The sequence below is a fragment of the Hyperoodon ampullatus genome, assembly GCF_949752795.1.
Source record: "Hyperoodon ampullatus genome assembly, chromosome: 1".
Lineage (NCBI taxonomy): Eukaryota > Metazoa > Chordata > Mammalia > Artiodactyla > Ziphiidae > Hyperoodon > Hyperoodon ampullatus.
Genome location: NC_136914.1, coordinates 151,236,603 through 151,255,486, shown reverse-complemented (window position 1 = coordinate 151,255,486; position 18,884 = coordinate 151,236,603). Strand labels below are relative to the sequence as shown.

Below are 18,884 nucleotides of genomic sequence, written 5' to 3'. Positions count from 1 at the left end.
TAGATATATGCAAGTAGGCATGGTAAAATTGAATGGAAACCAGATAGAAAATTAATATTCTCACAAAGAAGCAAGGGGTCTCCACATGCATCAGTTGGTCATAAGAGCTGTGGTAAGATGTGCTTTGAATTATTGGTTTTCCTTAATATTTTCTAGTCCTCCATTACTTAAAATTTTTTTCTGGAAACAAACAAACAAACATAAACAACCACAATAGAAAAGCTATCCAACCCCAAACTCTGGTTAGTCTGACAGTGTTCCTTAACTCAGTATTTTGACCCCTACTGAATGCAATATTAAATAATTTTCCTTTGTACAGCAAATTTAAATTAGCGATTGGGACTCATAGGCAGCAGCATTATCTTTATTTTGATTATTGGGATGTTTCAGATTTTGATATTCATTGGATAAGCATAAGGATCATTTCAGGGAAAATTAGTGCTTTTGATCCATAGACATCTACATGTATCCTTTTATGATGCTTACTATGTTGCTGCAATTGAAAACCTATTAGATTTTTTTAAAAATTGAGGTATTTGTTAAGAGAAATGAAACTTTGGTTTGACCTTCCTTTTCTTTCATTATATATATACAGAAAAATGAGGCCTCTCCAGACATTTGTTCTTTTCAAGAAAACAAAAGGTGAGTTGAGGTCTCATTCAAAATGCACAAGTTGGGCTTCCCTGGTGGAGCAGTGGTTGAGAGTCCGCCTACCGATGCAGGGGACACGGGTTCATGTCCCGGTCCGGGAAGATCCCACATGCTGCAGAGTGACTAGGCCCGTGAGCCATGGCTACTGAGCCTGCACGTCTGGAGCTTGTGCTCCACAACGGGAGAGGCCACAACAGTGAGAGGCCTGAGTACCGCAAAAAAAAAAAAAAGCACAAGTTTTGAAACAGTTGCTGAGGAAAAACATTCATCTAAACAACCAAAAAGGACCCTTTCTGAAGAATTATAATGATTATTTACTGCTGTGAGAACTTGATGCAAGTAGCTTTAACTCTCAGAACCAATTTCTGTATCTAACAAAGAGAAATAAAAAATAATAATGGAATCTATTTCATTGGATCATTGTGAGGATTAATTGACATAAAGTATGTAAAGTAAGTTGTGTATATGGTAAGTGTGTTACCTGTGATGATGAGGATGGTACTCATGGAAATAAGAAGCTATCTGGATTCTACATGAAGACCCCAGTCTCCAATTCCTTGACTTATTACTTTTTAATGCTAATTAATGATACAACATGAGGTTCTCTGAGCAGATATACTTATTTTATTTACTCTCCTATCTTCTACAATGAGTAATCCAAGTTCTATCTACAAGGGATGCTTAAACTATAAATAAAAATGTGACTTTCTGCTATCTTGAAAATTTGTCTACCTTTCCTTGGATTGGCTTCTGCACCTATCTACCTGCCAGCCTTTCTCTATTTCTACTTTATTGTCTTAGCCATTTTTCATACCTATTTTTAAAATTAATTCTATGTCAAAGTGTAAAGAAAAAACATTTGTTCATTGTATTTTCTATATGTGAGCACGTACATTGCATTTTAACCCATTTGGCTGCAAAGACCCTGTTTGCTCTTTGATCTGGGCCAGGCGAAAGGAGCTACGGTTGTCTGGATGAGAATACATGGCGTACGCAGGCCTTGGCTTATGAAATGTTTACTCTTTGGATAATTTTGTCTAGCATCAAAGCTGATTACATTTAAATATTGAAAGAATAAATATTCTAGCTATTTCATTAGCTTCTCACTGTGTAAATGATAGAAATGAAAAGGCTGTATCCTACCTAGAGTATAGGTAGGGTAGTGGTAATTAAGAAAAACAATTCTATGAAAGTGTACTTTTTAGATGTGAACTGATGCATCTCGCTATGTGTACAATGTGACAGCAGATTATGAAAGCTAACATTTTTGTTCTAAATCCCAATATGTATTTAAAATCAAGTGTCCAATTTCTCTTGCTTTTCCTTCCCTGTTCTCTAAAACTTGCCATGTGCAGCAATATTGTGGACTAAGAAAGAAACATCGGGGAGAAACTAGCCTGTGTGCTCAGCAAAGCATATTCAACCAAGCATCAGTGCTTCGCTAACAGCACAACAGCCACAGGATAATATTTACTGGGCATTTTCTGTGAGCAAAGTCTGTGAAGGGTTAAGGAGATAGAAGTTTAATTTTTGTAAGAGTTCAGTGATATTATCCCCATTTACACATAAAGTAACTAAGGAGTAGAGAGATTAAATAATTTTTCCAAGTTCATGCAAACTGTAAATTGATTTGAACCTGGGCTCAAATCCAACCCCCAAAGAGCAGCCCATCTAGTACTTGAGATAAAATATGCACATAAAAAGACACCACAAAAGGCCCAGAGGAATTTTGATTAGCAGTGTCCCTATTGCTGGAAATACTTTTATCCAGGCCACTTAAGACTAGAAACACTATATTGGACAATTCTTTTCTTCTTCCCTCTTTGCAAATATGTATAAAATAAGGCTATAGAAAATAATTAATGGAAAATATCATATATTTAGTAAATATCTATGAATTCTATTTTGAAATTAATAGTGCCTTCTAGTCAAATCTCAACGTGGAGAGACATTATTGCAGAGTCATTAAGAGCAGGATCTTAGGGCTTCCCTGGTGGCGCAGTGGTTGAGAGTCCGCCTGCCGATGCAGGGGACACGGGTTCGTGCTCCGGTCCGGGAAGATCCCACATGCCGCGGAGCGGCTGGGCCCGTGAGCCATGGCCGCTGGGCCTGCGCGTCCGGAGCCTGTGCTCCGCAACGGGAGAGGCCACAACAGTGAGAGGCCCGCGTAAGGCAAAAAAAAAAAAAAAAAAAAAAAGAGCAGGATCTTAGAAGTCAGTCAGTCACCTATTAGCTTGACTAAGTTACTTAACATTTATGGGTATCAGTTTTCAATCTGTAAAATGGATATAATAATAACAACTCATAGAGTTGTTATGCAATTCAATGAGGTAGTAATACTTGGAAAATACTCAGCACAGTGCTTGGCACATAATAAATACTCAATGAAAATTAGCTGTTGCTGTTATTGTATTATCATCATTACATCTAAGTAAATTATAGGAAACACAGAGTTTTGTTTTTCTTAGTGTTTCTCCCCAGGTTTTCAGAAACCACAGTGGATGTTCTTTTTTTAGAATTCCAGACCAATATTTGGAATCTGGTCTTCCTAGTGATATTCTTTTGTTTTCCCGTAGCTCATTTCCTTTTCTGGTTAACATCACTTTTCTTTTCTTCCCTTTTGCCACCGACCCGTTATCCTCTCCTTCTTCCTGGGGGAAAAACAACCTGACAATAATGACAACAACAACTTCTCTCTGTTGCCCATTCTTGCCCAGAGTCCTGCAGCACCAACTTGGCCACGCTCTCCTACTGGTGGCTTTTCAATTCTCCCTCTCCTACCTCCTCAGAATCGCTGCATTTCACACAGTGATAAGGGAGAAGTGGCCATGGGAAAGCACATAAAGTGCTAAAGTAAGCTAGAGAAGGGAGAAGTTATTTCCATTTGGGAATTGTAAGAAAGTCTTCACGGGGAGATAGATCTGAGCAAAAATAGAAGAGCACTGTGGAAAGTGGACAGAGCAAAAGCGAATGAGCTACAGTACACAGCACTCCTAGTAGTTCCTTTGGAAAGAAGTTTTCTAGTAATTGTCAGGCAATCCCATTGATTTTTGAGTGCCAGGACTCTTTTAAAAATTTTGGAAAGATGATCAAGTGTTATTCCATATGGAAATTGTACAACTTATAGTGCTATCAACTTGGAATAGATTAAGGGTTGACTCTTGGTAAACTGTTTAATGTGAATAGCTATTACTATCAATTTTAATTAATTAATGTTGCTATACAATTGATACCTATACTATATATAACATTATTATTCCACTTTCCAATCACATTATGATTTTATGTAAACATCTTGTTTGATCTTTAAATAATGCCATGGAAAAGTTAGGTAGCTAAACATTATTTAGCCATTTTATAATGAGGAAACAGAAGACTATTGATAAAAAAAAACATTTGGCTATGAAATGGCAGATCTAGGACATAAATTCAGGTATCCTGATTTTATCCTTGTGTTTTATTACCATCCTTTCTGTGATAACTCAAGAGTGAATGGTCATAGGAAGAGCCTGGAGTCTTACCAGATTGATTCAACAAACATGTGTGGAGCCCTACAGTAATTCAGACATTGTACTAGACATGGGAGCTAAAACAGTGACCAAAACAGATGAGTTTCCTATGATTCTTAAGCTTGTGAACTACTTGAGAGAGAAAATAAACAAAAAGCAAATTAATACATAGGGTTTTTATAGACTGTAGTAAGTGCTAACTGTGAAGGAAATAAGCAGCATAGTAAGATAGCAAGGAACTGGAGGAGGCCGTTTATTGTAGGATAATTAGGGTGATCTGGTGACATTGACCTTACAGGTGAAAGACGAGAACACACTGCCATTTAAAAGGCAAGTGGAGGGCTTCCCTGGTGGCGCAGTGGTTGAGAGTCCGCCTGCCAGTGCAGGGGACAAGGGTTCATGCCCCAGTCTGGGAAGATCCCACATGCCGCAGAGCGGCTGGGCCCGTGAGCCATGGCCGCTGAGTCTGCACGTCTGGAGCCTGTGCTCCACAACGGGAGAGGCCACAAGAGTGAGAGGCCCGCGTAACGCAATAATAATAATAATAATAATAATAATAATAATAATAATAATAAATAAACAAATAAATAAAATAATAAAATAAAATAAAAGGCAAGTGAATGTGCATTCCAGGCCAAACTGAAACTAGAAAGGCTTGGATGTAAGAAAAGACTTGTTACTATAGAACAGAGAGTAAGCTACTGTGGATGGATTTGTAGGGAGTGAGGGAAGTGAGTGGTTGGAAGTTGGAGAGGAAACAGAAGCCACATTATGGAGTATATAGAGTTGGCACATTTTGGAGGGTCAGTCCAGCTCACAAATGCTTTCTTAACTGCATCCCAGATTCAGTGCACAAGGACAAACTCCTGGCAGCGGCATTTGCATGTGACTCCATTTCCATGGCCACAGTGGATCAGACCATTTATTCATGCAGTAAACATTTATTGAACATTGGCTATGCGCACTGTGTTATAGGTAATCAAAACATGCAGTTGCCGCCCTTGTGGAGTGTTGCAGTTCAACATGAGTGTGTCTAGACCTAGGAGCTTGGAACTGGGACAAGAGAGATGGATTCAATTTCTGTGTGACTGAAGCTATAACATGCAAACCGGGAACTGCTGAAAATCAATTCCACCACATAAACTGGGGAGTCCAGAGAGAAGAATGAAGCACACAGAAAGAGATACTATTCTCGTGATTATTAATAGGTGTACATTTATGGATTTTAGTCCTTCTAGAAGCTGGGTTGCATTCGCCCACTTGTTCTTTGAGAAGCCCTACAACACTAAAATGATATTCCTCATTTTCCTAATATGTTCTGAGCTATTTTGTTGTTGATGCTACTTGCAGTAAAATAAATTAATATTCTAGACCAGATAAATAAGGTAGCACAGGCTCAGGGCAAGAAATTGGCTCCAGGCTGGGGGTTGAGAGTTGGGTGAAAATTTATAAACTTAGAGGGTAAATGAGACTCTTCAAATGGTTCACACAAACTTAGAGCCTTGAGTGGAAGGAAATAATATTCAAAGAAATAGAAGTACTCCATTGATGATTATTATGTTAATGATGCTGAAGACGATGAGAGGATGGCTTATATTTGCTAGATTGGGAATAAACGTAGTGAACCCTTTTGAAACATCTCTCAGGCTCCAAATTGTCTCCCTATTTGTACTCAAAAACTCAGTCATCACAAGGTGGGCAGATTCCACAGAGCAATATTTGAACATGACGCCACTCCTACATCCATACTTGATTGGATTTTTTCACTCATTAAATAGATATTTATTGAACACCTACCATAATTAGAGTGGTGAGTCCAACAGACATTGTTTTTGCTCTCATGGGTCCTATAGCCTAGATGGAGTGGGTATCTGATCCAACATCCTGTGCTTGATGCTTCAGTGTAGATTCACTCTAATCTTTGTGAAAATCCTCCAAAGCAAGTAGTAGTATGTTTATTTTACAAAGAAGGGGACTGAGCCCTGCTTCCTCCCCCTAGGACCCATGGGAGTGAAGTTGCTAATAACTGTAAAGCGAATAAAGGACAAAGGCTGAATGAAGAATACAGGTCTAGGGGCTTCCCTGGTGGCGCAGTGGTTAAGAATCCGCCTGCCAATGCAGGGGACACGGGTTCGAGCCCTGGTCCGGGAAGATCCCACATGCCGCGAGCAACTAAGCCCGTGCACCACAACTATTGAGCCTGCACTCTAGAGCCCGTGAGTCACAACTACTGAAGCCCATGTGCCACAACTACTGAAGCCCGCATGCCTCGAGCCTGTGCTCTGCAACAAGAGAAGCCACCACAATGAGAAGCCTGTGCCCTGCAACAAAGAGTAGCCCCCGCTCACTGCAACTAGAGAAAGCCCGCGTGCAGCAGTGAAGACCCAATGCAGCCAAAAATTAAATAAATGAATGAATACATTTATTTAAAAAAATACAGGTCTACTCTAATTCTCTGCCTTTCCCATTTACATCATTCAAGCCCCACAAATAGGAAACAGAAACACATAGCTGTGATCCATGGGCCAGAAAGCCACAACTACTGCTGCTACTAGAAGATAGGAAGCTTTACACTGGATGCCTCCATGAAGTGTTGGCCTACCAAAGTCAGCTCAATTAACCTCTCCACATGTGGGAGATGCAAAACCCTAAACACCTCCATGACTATGCTTGTTAGCAATAGCAAATTAATGAGCCTAGAAATGGCCTCCTCCTCACTTCTGCCTTCCACCGTTTTGCATAAGTACAACTTATTGTCAGCGCTTAATTTGTACTCAGAACCCTAACTGAAAAGGACTCTGAGTAAATGTAGCTTTCAGGTTTCTAGCTTATAAACGATGACATACCAAGAGGAGGGGATACATTCTGAGCAGGCCAGTGTGTCATATTTGACATTCTATTAACTCATGGTACCTTTCGTACTTCATGCTTGAATGTTCGCTTGGAAATATGATCTTTCATATTGGTAAGTCTGGACAAGCAGAAGGTTTGTCTGAGATCTTTTGGGGTTTGAGTTACCCTACGTTTTTTCACATAATTAATTGCCAACAGCATTTAAAAGTAAGGTGGACTTGACAAACAGATACCTATAAGCAGAGTGGAGAAATGACTGAAGTACCTCAGAGTCAGAAACCTGAAGTTTGTGTGTATGATTTTTCCCTCCAGGCTCCCAATAACCATGTGTCACCTATAACAAGATATCTAACATCTCTGGGTTTTTTAGTGTTTTTTCCACTATAACAAGAATAATGGTTCTTGTCACTTCCCTGCCTCTAGGGGTGTTGTCAGAATTAATGAGACACCAGGGTGAAAGCTTTCCACTTTTTTTTCCCCCTCAGAGAATGCTGGAGTGTAAATAAAAGTAATACCTCCATTTTGTGAACGCTTTATCCTTCTACATGTCTTAGTAACATTCAGAAAAGACTTTTTGAAGCAGCAGCAATTACCATAGGTGTTACATATAATAAAGGAACTGTATCTGCCAGGAAAAACAAAGGAGGAACCAAAAGCTTGAGTCAGAGAAATCTGCTCCTGGCTTACTCTTTAATGGAATCAGTAGGAGGTCTGGGATAATCACAAGTAAAATATTGCTGTACGGAGAGCATATGAAACTAGGAGGAAAAACGACTAATTGAAGTTACCATCCTGAAAGTAGAAAGAGAAAAGAGATGCTGACTGCTGACATGTTGCTGAGATGTTCTTATTCATACTGGAGAAAGAAGATGAGGGTTGGAGGTTAAACTGTTTGTGGAGTAGGGTTGAACCACTCAAAGTGATAAGAATAGTCTCACTGCTCATTACAACTATCTAGAAGTTAAACTTTAATGAGATAAAGATGTTCTCAGCAGTGTCTTTGATTAGTTAGCCCATAAACTGTCTGTTGACATAGGCAACACGTAGTATGTCAATTCTATCACTTTCATGGAATACAATCCTCTGGTTTTGATTGATGTAATGTCAAAAATACACATCCAAAAAGATTTATTCTTTTCCATCTGTAGATGATGAATTTCTAAATACAGCCATTCTCAGGGATAGAAAATAACCTGCTTCTCTGGTGGGTCATGAATCTAGGCACAGTTCAGCTGGGTCCTCTACCTAGTGTCTTATAGTACTACAATCAAGGTGTTGGCTGGGCTGCATGCTCATCTGAAGGTTTGAGTGTTGAAGACTCTACTTCCCAGTTTACTCAGAATGTTGGCAGAATTTCCTTGTGACTATAGGATTGAGGGCCAGGGATTTTTGTTGGCTGTGGGCTGTAAATTTCCCTTAGCCCCTAGAGGCAACTCTCATCTCCTAGAGACTGCCTGTAGTTCTTTGCCATGCCAGCTTTTCCAACCTGTCTCCTTACTTCATTAAACCAGCAAGGAGAGTTACTAGAGTGACATGTCATCTTTTTTGCCATATTCTTTTGGTTAGAAGTAAGTCACAGGCCCCACCCACATGAAACAGAGAGATTTATACAAAGATGTGAACATCAGGAGGGAGGATTATAGGGTCCAGCTTAAAATCTGTCTGTCTTAATTGGTAAGGAAAAACAACTCTGAGGCTATTATGACTTTGAAAATTTTCAGGATGATAGAATGAATCTGAGCTAATCCCTGTAAGGTAAACATTAAAAAAATATTGAGAGGACTGGGGTTGGCGGCGTGAACACAGCCTGAAGGGGACTAGTGCACCACGGCTAGCCGGGAGGGAGTCTGGGAAAAAGTCTGGACCTGCTGAAGAGGCAAGAGACTTTTTCTTCCCTCTTTGTTTCCTGGTGCGTGAGGAGAGGGGATTAAGAGCGCTGCTTAAAGGAGCTCCAGAGACGGGCGCAGGCCGCAGCTGAAAGCGCGGACCCCAGAGACAGGCGTGGGACACTGGGGCTGCTGCTGCCGCCGCCAAGAGGCCTGTGTGCGAGTGAAGGTCACTGTCCACGCCCCCCTTCCAGGGAGCCTGTGCAGCCCATCACTGCCGGGGTCCTGGGATCCAGGGGCGGCTACCATGGGAAAGCGCACGGCACGCCTCGGGCTGGTGCAACATCACGCTGACCTCTGCCGCCACAGGCTCACCCCGCACTACGTGCCCCTCCCTCCCCACTGGCCTGAGTGAGCCAGAGTCCCCGAAGCGGCTGCTCCTTTAACCCTGTCCTGTCTGAGCGAAGAACAGACGCCCTCCGGCGACCTACATGCAGAGGCGGGGCCAAATCCAAAGCTGAGACCCGGGAGCTGTGAGAACAAAGAAAAGAAAGGGAAATCTCTTCCAGCAGCCTCAGAAGCAGAGGATTAAAGCTCCACAATCAACTTGATGTACTCTGCATCTGTGGAATACATGAATAGACAATGAATCATCCCAAATTGAGGAGCCGTGTGGATGAAAGGTCCTTGGTGCTGCAGCCAGGAGTCAGTGCTATGCCTCTGAAGTGGGAGAGCCAACTTCAGGACACTGGTCCACAAGAGACCTCCCAGCTCCACATAATATCAAACGGTGAAAATCTTCCAGAGATCTCCATCTCAACACCAACACCCAGTTTCACTCAACGACCAGCAAGCTACAGTACTGGACACCTTATGCCAAACAACTAGCAAGACAGGAACACAATGCCACCCATTAAGAGAGAGGCTGCCTAAAATCATAAAAATCCACAGACACCCCAAAACACACCACCAGACGTGGATCTGCCCACCAGAAAGACAAGATCCAGCCTCATCCACCAGAACACAGGCACTAGTCCTCTCCACCAGGAAACCTACACAACCCACTGAAACAACCTTAGCCACTGGGGACAGACACCAAAAACAAAGGGAACTATGAACCTGCCACCTGCAAAAAGGAGACCACAAACACAGTAAGAAAAACAAAATGAGAAGACAGAAAAACACACAGCAGGAGAAGGAGCAAGATAAAAACCCACCAGACCTAACAAATGAAGAGGAAATAGGCAGTCTACCTGAAAAAGAATTCAGAATAATGATAGTAAAGATGATCCAAAATCTTGGAAATAGAAAAGACAAAATGCAAGAAACAGTTAACAAGGACCTAGAAGAACTAAAGATGAATCAAGCAACAATTAGAAACACAATAAGTGAAATGAAAAATACTCTAGATGGGATCAATAGCAGAATAACTGAGGCAGAAGAACAGATAAGTGACGTGGAAGATAAAAGAGTGGAAATAACTACTGCAGAGCAGAAGAAAGAAAAAAGAATGAAAAGAACTGAGGACAGTCTCAGAGACCTCTGGAACAACATTAAATGTACCAACATTCGAATTATAGGGGTTCCAGAAGAAGAAGAGAAAAAGAAAGGGACTGAGAAAATATTTGAAGAGATTATAGTTGAAAACTTCCCTAATATGGGAAAGGAAATAGTTAATCAAATCCAGGAGGCACAGAGAGTCCCTTACAGGATAAATCCAAGGAGAAATACGCCAAGACACATATTAATCAAACTGTCAAAAATTAAATACAAAGAAAACATATTAAAAGCAGCAAGGGAAAAACAACAAATAACACACAAGGGAATCCCCATAAGGTTAACAGCTGATCTTTCAGCAGAAACTCTGCAAGCCAGAAGGGACTGGCAGGACATATTTAAAGTGATGAAGGAGAAAAACCTGCAACCAAGATTACTCTACCCAGCAAGGATCTCATTCAGATTTGATGGAGAAATTAAAAGCTTTACAGACAAGCAAAAGCTGAGAGAGTTCAGCACCACCAAACCAGCTTTACAACAAATGCTAAAGGAACTTCTCTAGGCAAGAAACACAACAGAAGGAAAAGACCTACAATAATGAACCCAAAACAATTAAGGAAATGGGAATAGGAACATACATATCGATAATTACCTTAAATGTAAATGGACTAAGTGCTCCCACCAAAAGACACAGATTGGCTGAATGGATACAAAAACAAGACCCATATATATGCTGTCTACAAGAGACCCACTTCAGACCTAGAGACACATACAGACTGAAAGTAAGGGGATGGAAAAAGATATTCCATGCAAATGGAAACCAAAAGAAAGCTGGAGTAGCAATTCTCATATCAGACAAAATAGACTTTAAAACAAAGACTATTACAAGAGACAAAGAAGGCCACTACATAATGATCAAGGGATCAATCCAAGAAGAAGATATAACAATTGTAAACATTTATGTACCCAACATAGGAGCACCTCAATACATAAGGCAAATACTAACAGCCATAAAAGGGGAAATCGACAGTAACACATTCATAGTAGGGGACTTTAACACCCCACTTTCACCAATGGACAGATCATCCAAAATGAAAATAAATAAAGAAACACAAGCTTTAAATAATACATTAAACAAGATGGACTTAATTGATATTTATAGGACATTCCAACCAAAAACAATAGAATACACATTTTTCTCAAGTGCTCATGGAACATTCTCCAGGATAGATCATATCTTGGGTCACAAATCAAGCCTTGTTATATTTAAGAAAATTGAAATTGTATTAAGTATCTTTTCCAACCAGAGCACTACGAGACTAGATATAAATTACAAGAAAAGATCTGTAAAAAATACAAACACATGGAGGCTAAACAATACACTACTTAATAACAAAGTGATCACTAAAGAAATCAAAGAGGAAATAAAAAAATACCTAGAAACAAATGACAGTGGAGACACGACCACCCAAAACCTATGGGATGCAGCAAAAGCAGTTCTAAGAGGGAAGTTTATAGCAATACAATCCCACCTTGAGAAACAGAAAACATCTCGAATAAACAACCTAACCTTGCACCTAAAGCAATTAGAGAAAGAAGAACAAAAACACCCCAAAGTTAGCAGAAGGAAAGAAATCATAGAAATCAGATCAGAAATAAATGAATAAGAAATGAAGGAAATGATAGCAAAGATCAATAAAACTAAAAGCTGGTTCTTTGAGAAGAGAAACAAAATTGATAAACCATTAGCCAGACTCATCAAGAAAAAAAGGGAGAAGACTCAAATCAATAGAATTAGAAATGAAAAAGGAGAAGTAACAACTGACACTGCAGAAATAAAAAAGATCATGAGAGACTACTACAAGCAACTCTATGCCAATAAAATGGACAACCTGGAAGAAATGAACAAATACTTAGAAATGCACAACCTGCCAAGACTGAATCAGGAAGAAATAGAAAATAATAACAGACAATCACAAGCACTGAAATTGAAACTGTGATTAAAAATCTTCCAACAAACAAAAGCCCAGGACAAGATGGCTTCACAGGCAAATTCTATCAAACAATTAGAGAAGAGCTAACACCTATCCTTCTCAAACTCTTCCAAAATATAGCAGAGGGAGGAATACTCCCAAACCCATTCTACGAGGCCACCATCACCTTGATACCAAAACCAGGCAAGGATGTCACAAAGAAAGAAAACTACAGGCCAATATCACTGATGAACATAGATGCAAAAATCCTCAACAAAATACTAGCAAACAGAATCCAATAGCATATTAAAAGGATCATACAACATGATCAAGTGGGGTTTATTCCAGGAATGCAAGGATTCTTCAATACATGCAAATCAATCAACGTGATACACCATATTAACAAATTGAAGGAGAAAAACCATATGATCATCTCAATAGATGCAGAGAAAGCTTTCGACAAAATTCAACACCCATTTATGATAAAAACCCTGCAGAAAGTAGGCATAGAGGGAACTTTCCTCAACATAATAAAGGCCATATATGACAAACCCACAGCCAGCATCATCCTCAATGGTGAAAAACTGAAAGCATTTCCACTAAGATCAGGAACAAGACAAGGTTGCCCACTCTCGCCAGTCTTATTCAACATAGTTTTGGAAGTTTTAGCCACAGCAATCAGAGAAGAAAAGGAAATCAAAGGAATCCAAATCAGAAAAGAAGAAGTAAAGCTGTCACTGTTTGCAGATGACATGATACTATACATAGAGAATCCTAAAGATGCTACAAGAGAACTACTAGAGTTAATCAAAGAATTTGGTAAAGTAGCAGGATACAAAATTAATGCACAGAAATCTCTGGCATTCCTGTACACTAATGATGAAAAATCTGAAAGTGAAATCAAGAAAACACTCCCATTTACCATTGCAACAAAAGAATAAAATATCTAGGAATAAACCCACCTAGGGAGACAAAAGACCTGTATGCAGAAAATTATAAGACACTGATGAAAGAAATTAAAATTGATACAAATAGATGGAGAGATATACCATGTTCTTGGATTGGAAGAATCAATACTGTGAAAATTACTATACTACCCAAAGCAATCTACAGATTCAATGCAATCCCTATCAAACTACCACTGGCAGTTTTCACAGAACTAGAACAAAAAATTTCAAAATTTGTTTGGATACACAAAAGACCCCGAATAGCCAAAGCAATCTTGAGAACGAAAAATGGAGCTGGAGGAATCAGGCTCCCTGACTTCAGACAATACTACAAAGCTACAGTAATCAAGACAGTATGGTACTGGCACAAAAACAGAAAGATAGATCATTGGAACAGGATAAAAAGCCCAGAGATAAACCCACGCACATATGGACACCTTATCTTTGATAAAGGAGGCAGGAATGTACAGTGGAGAACGGACAGCCTCTTTAATAAGTGGTGCTGGGGAAACTGGACAGGGACATGTAAAAGTATGAGATGAGATCACTCCCTAACACCATACACAAAAATAAGCTCAAAATGGATTAAAGACCTAAATGTAAGGCCAGACACTATCAAACTCTTAGAGGAAAACATAGGCAGAACACTCTATGACATAAATCACAGCAAGATCCTTTTTGACCCACCTCCTAGAGAAATGGAAATAAAGACAAAAATAAACAAATGTGACCCAATGAAACTTCAAAGCTTTTGAACAGCAAAGGAAACCATAAACAAGACCAAAAGACAGCCCTCAGAATAGGAGAAAATATATGCAAATGAAGCAACTGACAAAGGATTAATCTCCAAAATTTATACGCAGCTCATTCAGCTCAATAACAAAAAAACAAACAACCCAATCCAAAAATGGGCAGAAGATCTAAATAGACATTTCTCCACAGAAGATATACAGACTGCCAACAAACGCATGAAAGAATGGTCAGCATCTTTAATCATTAGAGAAATGCAAATCAAAACTACAATGAGATATCATCTCACACCAGTCAGAATGGCCATCATCAAGAAATCTAGAAACAATAAATGCTAGAGAGGGTGTGGAAAAAAGGGAACACTCTTGCACTGCTAGTGGGAATGTGAATTGGTACAGCCACCATGGAGAACAGTATGGAGGTTCCTTAAAAAAATACAAATAGAACTACCATATGACCCAGCAATCCCACTACTGGGCATATACCCTGAGAAAACCATAAGTCAAAAAGAGTCAGGTACCAAAATGTCCATAGCAGCAATTACAATAGCCCAGAGTTGGAAACAACCTAAGTGTCCATCATCAGATGAATGGATAAAGAAGATGTGGCACATATATACAATGGAATACTACTCAGCCATAAAAAGAAACGAAATTGAGCTATTTGTAATGAGTTGGATAGACCTAGAGTCTGTCATACAGAGTGAAGTAAGTCAGAAAGAGAAAGACAAATACTGTATGCTAACACATATATATGGAATTTAAGAAAAAAAAATGTCATGAATAACCTAGGGGTAAGACAGGAATAAATACACAGACCTACTAGAGAATGGACTTGAGGATATGGGGAGTGGGAAGGGTAAGATGTGACAAAGCGAAAGAGAGGCATGGACACATATACACTACCAAATGTAAGGTAGATAGCTAGTGGGAAGCAGCCGCATAGCACAGGGAGACCAGCTCAGTGTTTTGTGACTGCCTGGAGGGGTGGGATAGGGAGGGTGGGAGGGAGGGAGACGCAAGAGGGAAGAGATATGGGAACATATGTATATGTATAACTGATTCATTTTGTTATAAAGCAGAAAAAAAATGTGGCATCAATCAGGATTTTATAATCTTGTCTAAGAATTTATAAATTTTAAAAGAGTAGGAATAAATATGTATTTAGATAAAAACTTTATGTCTTCAGGCCTTGACAAATGCCAAGAAAGCATGGATTTCTAAAATGAGGTCAATTATACTTTATGTACCTAAGTAAATGATATGTGAATCTAAACACTTAATGTAATGTTGGCTTAACAATGTTTCAGGTAGGCACACTGAGGATAATTTAGTGGTGTTTTGGAGCTATTTTCTTATCTTAATTTTTCCCAGGCTTTTGAGAATGGAAAATAACAAACTCTAAATGTCAATTATATTTTATAATATGAATTTGAGAGAAAAAGTTTTCATTCATCATTTTAAAATCAGATTAAAAAGAAGCAAATGTAAATTAGACCCATGGTTTCAAATCACAGCACGTAAGGATGTTTCTGAAGTAGGCAGAAAATCATTGACTGAATTTTGAAGAACAACCATTCTCAAAAAGTAGCGACATTTATTGTAAACAGTAGAGAGGGAAGGAGGAGGAATCCTGATGGTTTGCGTTCTGTCCTCCTCCTGCTAAGCCTGTGCAAGTTTTCTGACGGTCAGTATACCTGTCCCAATAAGAATTCCTGTTTTTTCTTTCCCTATTCTCTTTCTCTCCTTCCCAAATTGCAAAGGTGCTTTAGGTAGATTGAATATAGAAAAGTTTGAGTTAAAGATGGTAAATAGGATTGTGGAGAAGGAGGGAAAGTGCAACATTCCACTTTATTCTTTCTCCCTCTCAAGCTTAAGCAGAGAAAAACAAACACGACAACAAAACAAGCAAAACAAAACCTTTCATTAAGAAGAGCTTATGCAAAGGTGCCTGTACTGCATGGCTAATGTGAATGATAGAACTGACAGATGCTTTATAAGAGCAAAATAATTGTTTTTGAGTCCTTTTCTCTCCTTAACAAGTATATATACTTGTTCTGAGATTCTAAAAGATCTAGCTTACTTTTGAACCCTTTGTCAAATAAAGAAGGAAAGAAAAATAGTCTGGTTAGCTGGGCTTCAAGGTCAAAGGAGGTATGCCTGGTTTCCACATAAGAGTTCATATACTAAACTACTCCTTTTACAATTACTCCCATTCGAAGAAACAATTCACACATAATCATTTAAGTGCTTCAAATAACAAAAATTGGAATGGAATCAACTTCTTTGATATTTTCAGTGTTCTATTACTTAAAATATTCAAACTGGCTGCAAAAAAATAGTTAAATAAATGAATAATTTTAAAAACCTCTTGAGATAGTCCGAAAATGAGCTTTGGAACAGAACCAGGTACGACGTCAGGAACAACCTGCATTGGCTGACCCTAGCTTATTATGTAACACTTGGCTTATCTAAACCTGGAATAGTCTGTGTTTAGACACCATGTGTACAGTTCTTTCTGCCAGGATGTCGAAGGTGTAGCTGTCCCTTGTTGGGTTCTATGCCGGTGGTCTCCAGGTGGTTGAATTCTTCTATTTAGTTCAAGTGTTTTTGTTTTTCAGTGCCTAACTAAGTAGGTTATTTAAGGAAGGATTATGGACTACAACAAAATATCTAGTTGAGGAAAACTTGAACAGCATAATGAGAAAGTATATATTGGTGTTCCTAATTAGTTGACTTAAGCATGGACAGATAGCTAATTACCTCTTCTTGACTAACTTGTATTCTCTTCATATTAGTATCATTTATTTTTCATACTACATACATTCAATAAATATTTATTGCATGCCTACTATGTGTCAGACATCATTCTAGGTGCCTAGACACAATGATACGTGAACTGGACACAGTCCAGTCCGTCCTCATGGCACTGTAGTCTGAGATGGAGAGAGGCATACACTAATCCAATAGTTATAAACAAATGCAAAAATTACAATTCTTCAAATACTACAAAGGAAAGGTACAGAGGTAGACTTTTCAGGGCATTGAAATGTAGTTACTGTGATTGTGGGTCTTCTTAGGACTACAGCTGAGCAGTAAATTTTCATTCTCTTGATTCTTCTTGTGTGTATTCCTGACTTATTTCATCCCCACAACTTCTCACCCACCCACACTTTGAAGACTTTGAAGACACCACCCACACTTTGAAGACTCGGGCTTCGCTACCTCTTCCTTTCTAGCCTGAGTTACCCCTCAGCTTTCTCAATCAGGTTCCTCCCCTCCTATGACCTCTGAGTCATCTTGTTTCTAGGAGCAGAAAAATTCAGACTTCAAGCCGAATTCCAAATCATTCTGTCTCAAACAGTGACTGCTGACTTTGTTCTTTGGATCTTGGCTCATGGTTGGCTCATGGGGACTGTGGGTTAGGGTAAATGCCTTCAGAATACTATTTAGAAACTCAGACTATTCCAAAACAAACACTTTGAGGTATAGTCCTATCATATTAGTAAAATGAATAGATAGACATCTGGTACAGAAGGAGGGAAAGTGAGTGTTGGTTAGGTACACGACAGGGATGAAGTTCAGAGCAGCTAGTCAGAGCTGAGCCAGTTCATGGGGGTGCAAGGTCAGGATGGTAGCAAGATGGATTCTTAACTACAAAACTACAGGAATATATGAAGTTCTAATATGCCTTCTGAACATTCTAATGGTTTCCTTTGTCAGGAACAAATCCTATTAGACTTTCTTAGATTGAGCAGGCAGAGCAGGGAACTGAGGGTATTTAGGAGATGTGGGAGATTGAGGATCGGCCCAAACTCCTAGTGAAGACTTAAAGATAATATGGTCCCAGGTCTTGTCTAAGGCTTTGAAATAATTATATCTTTTAATGCTGGATTAAAAGTAAGCCCCTATCTCAGAACACTTTGGAAAAGAGAAGACATGATAATTGTACTTAAATAATTAAAGGATTGTAGTAGTATTCAGAAACATCAGGGCTATTGTTCAAGACTCTGGAGGACAGAAGTAGAAGTTTGCTCAACAAAGACTTTTCTGACAGTGAAAGCTGTTTGAATGCAGAATAAGTTACCATGTCAGGCACCTCATGGCAAGGTTCAGAGGCTACATGGCCTTTTGTCAGTGATGAACAGAAATTCACGCATCAACCAGAGGTTTGAAATGAACTCTAACCTTCCCTCCTGCTCTACAACTTCTAGGGTGGACATTCCCAATCAAAAATGTCCTCAAGAGGACAAAGGTTTTGTGTGAAAGAAAATGTTTTTATAAGCACAACCTTAAACCATTTAAGAAGAAATAACACAACTGAAAATTGTACACTTTCATTTTGATTTTTAAGTTGCTACAGTGGATTTTTCTGGCTTTACATTGTACATGTAAGGCTGGTATGTCTTAGGAAAAGAGTTGGGGGTTGAATAAAAAAAATAGAGAATTATTTATTTTTAACATCTAGTGTTCCAAATGATGTTTTCGTTTCTTGAAACTGCAGAAGTTTAGTTCTTAACTCCACTATAAGCCGTAAATTCAATTTACCATTTCACACAACACAGGCATCATTTTTTTTTTTTTGGCATGAAGCATGGTTAGAGTAGGTAATGTAGAAAAATTTGGAAATGACTTCTACTCTTTCTCTCCAATGTTGACTGTTAGAGATTCAGCAAATACTCTCGAATTAAGATAGGCTCTCCAAAACAAATCCCTTTCTGCCTGAGTTGTAGTTCTGGAGGATAAATAATTGAACATATTCACTGATGACTAATATATAACACTATATATACCAGGCATATCATAAAAATGTCAAGTTAAGCTTTACAAACTGTTCATTTCTATGATTAATATAATATCTTTTTGAAGGTATGCTCCA

General features: G+C 39.0%; 1 protein-coding gene across 1 annotated transcript in view; it reads right to left on the bottom strand.

The window, feature by feature from the left end:
• Window positions 1–3,019: 3,019 nt before the first annotated feature.
• ARSJ (arylsulfatase family member J) overlaps window positions 3,020–18,884 on the bottom strand; it is a gene marked incomplete at its 5' end in the record, with an annotated part of 144,095 nt that continues 128,230 nt past the window's right edge. Inside the window, one exon of the mRNA XM_079707383.1 lies at window positions 3,020–3,302. The remainder of the gene's footprint in view (window positions 3,303–18,884) is intronic.